This window comes from Lucilia cuprina, chromosome 5 (assembly GCF_022045245.1).
Source record: "Lucilia cuprina isolate Lc7/37 chromosome 5, ASM2204524v1, whole genome shotgun sequence".
Classification (NCBI taxonomy): domain Eukaryota; kingdom Metazoa; phylum Arthropoda; class Insecta; order Diptera; family Calliphoridae; genus Lucilia; species Lucilia cuprina.
In genome coordinates, this window is record NC_060953.1 from 48466972 (window position 1) to 48473481 (window position 6510).

The following is a 6510-nucleotide window of genomic DNA, read 5'->3' on the forward strand; positions in this document are numbered from 1 at the left end:
ACTAGACTATAGACTAGACTATAGACTAGACTATAGACTAGACTATAGACTAGACTATAGACTAGACTATAGACTAGACTATAGACAAGACTATAGACAAGACTATAGTCTATAGAAAAAGACTTTAGATTAGACTATTGACTAGACTATAAACTAGACTTAAGACTAGACTATAAACTAGACTATTGACTGAATTATAGACTAGACTATAAACTAGACTATAGACTAGTCTATAGACTAAACTATAGAGTAGACTTTAGACTAGACTATGGGCTAGACTATAGACTAGACTATAGACTAGACTATAGACTAGACTATAGATTAAACTATAGACTAGACTATAGACTAGACTATAGACAAGACTATAGACAAGACTATAGACAAGACTATAGACTAGTCTATAGACTAGACCATAGACTACACTTTAGGCACGACTATTGACTAAACTATAGGCTATACTATGGAGTAGACTATAGACTAGACTAGAAACTAGACTATAGACTGTACTATGGACTAGATTATAGACTTGAATATAGAATAGAATCCAGACTTTTATCAGGAATGTAGGTAAAACTATATTTACTTTCAATTTAATCCAAAGCCGGCTATTTGGTCTCAGCTATAGTCTCATATATGTTCTGATCTATGAAATAATAGCCAACATTTTCTTAGTTTCACCCTAATATGTTTAATGTCTTTGCAATTATACAAACTCATTGGAACTACATACAAATGTACAAAAATATATGAATTACAATCACATATACATACATATGCTTGTAAACATTAATATTTCTTTATGGTGGTTTTTCCATATGGGCTTATTCAATTGTGTTTTTTTCATATATTCTATTAAGAAGATGTCAATTCAATACAATTAAATAATAAATAAAAAAGTATTATCGACACTATCCACATAACAATGGCGTTGAAAACTTTTAGATTTAATGTTTTAAAATATTTATAAAAATTTACGAAACATATATAAGTTGCTAAATGTTTGGTCAACTGGGTAGTATTTAATTGGAATTTACAGCTTTATATTGCTGTCATTATACTCGTAGTCTTATATTTGCAGCGTAACTTTTTAGGTGTCTGCGTTTTTAATCTCATTGTCATTCACTTTATCTAATACTTTCATTATATTCGTATATACTTTGTATAAACCCTACATTATAGATGCGAAAGTAAAATTAATTTTTAAAATTTAATTTTTAAGATACATGGGAAATATTGAAAAATTCGATATCAAGTCAATAATTTTCGAATGCTGTAATGTGTTCCATTTGGCTAATAACTATTGATCATACAAAAATAGTACATATCGTCAATAGTCTAGTTTATAATCCTCACCTCTAATCAGGTCAATAATCTCGACTATAATAATATCGACTATAACAATTATCTTGATCACGCAAAAATAGTATCGCCCATAATCTAGTCCATCGTATTGACTTAAACGTTCAGTTTACGATATCGACTAAAGTCTGATGTACAGGATCAACTATAACCTAGTCTAAAGAGTAGACTATGGACTATAGTGTAGACTTTACTACACTATAGGCTAAATTATAGACCACACTATAGACTAGAATATAGGCTAGACTATAGACTAGACTAAAATCTAGACTATAGACTAGACTAAAATCTAGACTATAGACTAGACTATAGACTAGACTATAAACTAGACTATAGACTAGACTAGACTATAGATTAGACTATAGACTAGACTATAGACTAGACTATAGACTAGACTATAGACTAGACTATAGACTAGACTATAGACTAGACTATAGACTAGACTATAGACTAGACTATAGACTAGACTATAGACTAGACTATAGATTATACTACAGACAATAGACTAGACTATAGACTAATCTATAGACTAGACTATAGGTTGGACTACAGGTTAGACTATAGACTAGAATATAAAAAAAACTATTATAGACTATACTGTAGACTAGACTATAAACTAGACTATAGATTAGGCTATGAAGTAGACTATAGACTAGATTGAAGACTATATGCTAGACTACTGACTAGACTAAAATATGCTCCGAGTAAATGCTAGTCTAGATTAGACTTAGTAAATGCTAGTCTAGACTAGACTTATCTAGTCTATATACTAGACTATACTATACTCTAGGTTTTATTCTAGAGTATACACTAGGCCATGTACTAGACAACCAAAAATATCTTGGGGTTACTTCGGTACTTGACGATATCATATTTGACTAAACTCTAGTCTATAGCCCTGTATTTGGCATGTGCTTTCTGACTAAAAAGTTTGTGCGGTCGTGTAGAGAAGGTATTGAATTAATTCTTTACATTTCAATAGTGTTAACAGAAGGTCTTCGAAATTTAGTCATATTTTTAATAATTTATTTTTTCCCCGAAATTGTCCATAATAAACTTTTAGTTATAATTGAGTTTACTTGTGGGAAATACTTTTAAAAGGGGATTTTTCATATAATTTATGTCTGTTCTAAATTTTCGTTATTCTTTTTTTTTCTCAATATTATTATACATTTTGTATTATTGTTATTTTCATTTTATATATTTGCAAATTTGTTTATTTGGTTTAATATTTTTTTTTTTTTGCATTTTGTTTAAGTTTTGTGCCAGTCAGTGATAGCATGTATGTATGTTTTTTATATTTCTTTTTTTGTTAATTCTATTTCATTTTTCAATAAACAATTTGTGTTGAATTATTTTTTTCTTTTGCTGATTTGTATTCATTTGCTTTTTTATTCGGGGAATTTAAAATTGAAATTTAATGCATGCGTATGTGTGTGTGTTTCCTTATTTCAGAATGTCCAGTATGTGTTTCTTTTATTTATTTGTTTATTTTGTTTTGGTTTCTATATTTTTGTTATTTTTGTCTTGTATATTTTTTTATTTCGTTTTCTTGTATTCACATTTGATAACAACTCACAATGATGACATTTACTTTAAATATTTCTTACTCATATTCTTAACGGTATGTGTAAGAGCATTTAACAAAATACACTATGGGTTTGAAAATATATACATATAATGTTAGTAATTTTAATAGTTTAAAAAAAAACGTTATATTTAATTTCAATTTTATATATTTAATGTAATACCTCAAACATTCCCAACTTTCTTTTCTCTAATATCTTTAAAATCCCAAGTCATTTTTTCTAATGTATTACATATCTTTTCCTAAATTTATTTCCATAAATTTTACTTTATTAAAGACTTTTTGAAATTTTCTAAAAATTTAAAAATGTATTTCATCAATATTTTACCACTAACCATCCCACTGTGGCAAATAGTTAAAAGTTGGGTGGTGCTGGGTTGACTCAGCTTTACGACAACAATACACTTGTTCATTAAATGGAAAAGAAGAAGAAATAATGAAAATAACAACACACACTCTCTTTAAGCACTCAAATGCAAAATTATTTTACTTGCTCTTTTCAATTTCAAAGAGATATTAGGAGAGTTAGTGAAAGTATAGATGCCAGATTTTGGGGACATGAAATTTGTAAAGGGAAAATGTAATAAAAAGACAAACGATATACACAAAATTACTTATAAAGTAAAATCGATCTAGTCGATCAAAACAAATAAAACTAAATTTTTTAAAAAAATATTTTGTATTATAATTATGTCCAAATGTGCACTGTTTGGGCCCATGGGATTATGGACGTAGGAATTTCGACGAGTTAAGAGCATTTGGACAGGCTAGTGAAACTTTTGATAAATTTAAATACCATGACAAAACTGATTTTCTCAACATCGGACGATTATATCTGAAAAGAGTACTATATAAGATTTTACTCACTCATATTTCCAATGTAACACAGATGGTCTATAATAGCCTACTTGTATTTCTCCTTTCGAGCTATCCTTACATTTTCAAGGATAAATGCACCTTTCCCTACCCCAAGGAAATTAATAATTTATTTGCTTCGGTTTCTTTTTAGGGGGAAATTTGGATTATCTCTCATTTATTTCGGTGTTAAAAACCCTTTAAAATGGACCATTTATATTTAATATCAATATATTCCAATTCTTTATTTTGTTCATCTAATGTTCTTATTTCTTTTTATTTGGATCTTTATTTACTTTGAAGGGAATCACAATGGACCTTATAGTCTCCGAATCGACTATCTCTCCTAAAAACTTATATTTGATGTCATTGAGTTGTTAGATGTTTAGTAATAATGAATAGTCTGAATTAACTTATCTTATGAACAAACTCAATATTGCTATTTGATTATTCTAATATAAGATCTTTTTATCAGTTTTTTGTTTTATCTCATTGTTCAGATGTTATCAACTTTGCTATATCAAGTCGTCTTAAATAATAATACAAAACTTGTTTAAAATCATGGATATAAGTTGTCTTGTATAGACGATTCGTTTTGTGCCCGTTTGGGCCGTATTGATTCTCGAAAGCGTTGTTCTATGGAACTTTGAAAAATAAGGTGTTCTTTTGAAATTAAAGATATTGTATCTGATGCCATTTAAGTTTAGCCCTAGTCATGGACTCTACAGATGACTAATTATTTTAACGTAAGCTTGTCCTACGAAGAAGTCAATCGTCAGTCCATATATTAGACTTATGTTTGTTTTTCAAATGACCATGTCTTACAAATGGGGGCACTAAAGTGACTATCATCTTCGCCCTCTTTTACAATAAATACATTCCTGTCAAAAGACGAAATAGAGCCAACCAGATGGACATAAATGGAAATCATTGCCTTTTGGATCGGAAAACTTGAATTTTTAACACGTTCAAAAATGTTCTATCACTTTTTGATTAAAACGAAAATTTATGAAGAATTTTACTTGAATATGATTACCTAGGAAAATCTTACATTGAAAAGTTATTGGAGGCAAGTACTACTATACTCTCTTACAAATAGGTTGTTAAAGAAGTATATTTTGATTACTAAGAAGATGATAAATAAGTTATTTTGTGTTTAATAATAAAAAGAAGCCAGTAGTCAATGAAAAGTAAGTGGTTATGCAAGTACAACCCATTACCGAGTTTTTGCTGGGTATTTCAATGAGTATCGCATTTGTTTATATGGTGGAACACTACATTTGGAGTCCAATTTTCCAAATCAGCTGGTAATCAATGCTTTTTTAAGATTTAAAAAATAACCAGACCTAAACACCATATAACAAAGAAATTTTGGGTGTGACATAAATTAAATTCATTACTTTTTTGAATTTTGGAGATTTTTGGGTAATTTTTTTTTCAATTAAGGCTTATAATAAGTATACGGCAACACTAAAATAAAAGAGAACGAAAGGAATAGATAAAGAAAGTAGAATTAAACTTAATATAAGCTAACATATGGATTAATTAATAAACAACTAAAATGAAATTGAATTGAAATTGAAAGAAATTAAAAGTGCAATAATAAAAGTAAAGAAGAAATTAAAACAATTAATATTAATTGAAAAAAGCGATATAAAAAGAAATGCAAACAATATTTTTTATAAACAGAGAGTTCTCTTGTGATTATTTTGGTGTGTCTCTCTTGCGATAACAGTTCGGTTTTTTTTTCATTCTTTCTTGTTGTAACTGTAAAAATATGCCGGTATTTATATGTTTTTTTTGTTCTTTTGTGTCTGTTGTGTTCATGTTTTTTTTTCATTCTTGTTGTTATTGTTGTTTAATTTAATAAATATTTCTACAAGAAGAAGAAGAAGAAAATAAAAACACAAGAGAATTTGATTAAGATTAGTTCGAAAATAGAGAATGCGCATTAGTAGTAAGTAGGGGAGTAAAAAAAAGAGCATATTTGAGTGATTAAATGAGTGAGCAAAAGTGAGAATTGTTTGTTGTTGCTGCAGCTAAGCGTAGAGTGTGGAGCAAAAGATAACAACCGGCTGTTTATGTTTGAGTTTTGAGGAGACTTTGGCAAAAATAATTTCAGTCTTTACTGAATTGAACTACAAGTAGGGTTGTTGTTTAAGAACAAAAAAAAAACAAACAAAAGTGTTGCTCGAAAGTTTTAATACAAAGAAGAAAAAAATCCACAAAATAAAAGAAGAATAAAAAAAATTCATACAAAATTTTAAAGGTCGTTGTTAACGTCTCATAAAGTGGTTTATACAAAAAATATATAAATATAAAAAAAAATAATTAAAATAAAAAGTCAGTTAAACCTCATTACCGTTATTTAAAAAAAAAGTGCAAATTAGTGAAAAAAATAATAAAATAAAAAGAAATTATAAATTCTTTTAATTTATACAAAATTATAAAAAAGGTAGTGATTTTTTTATTACAATAATTAATTTATTAAAAAAAAAAAATAACATAAAATTTATATTTAAAATTTTATTAAAATATCTTTTAATTTTTTTTAAAATATAAAAAAATTTGCAACCAAAAAAAAAAAAGAAAGTATTTTATATTTTAATGATCTGTGTTGACGTGTTTACTTTTATTTCAACAACAAATTTTATTGTATTTTTTTTTTTTTTTGCAAAAAAAAATTTTTTTGCTATTCAAACCCTATT

At 27.4% G+C, this 6510-nt stretch overlaps 1 long non-coding RNA gene across 1 annotated transcript; it reads left to right on the plus strand.

Moving 5' to 3' along the window:
- Positions 1-3195: 3195 nt before the first annotated feature.
- On the plus strand, positions 3196-6032 carry LOC124419984. Its single transcript, XR_006940972.1, has 2 exons — positions 3196-5585; positions 5733-6032. It is a non-coding gene; the product is annotated as an uncharacterized LOC124419984 (long non-coding RNA).
- Positions 6033-6510: the final 478 nt, after the last annotated feature.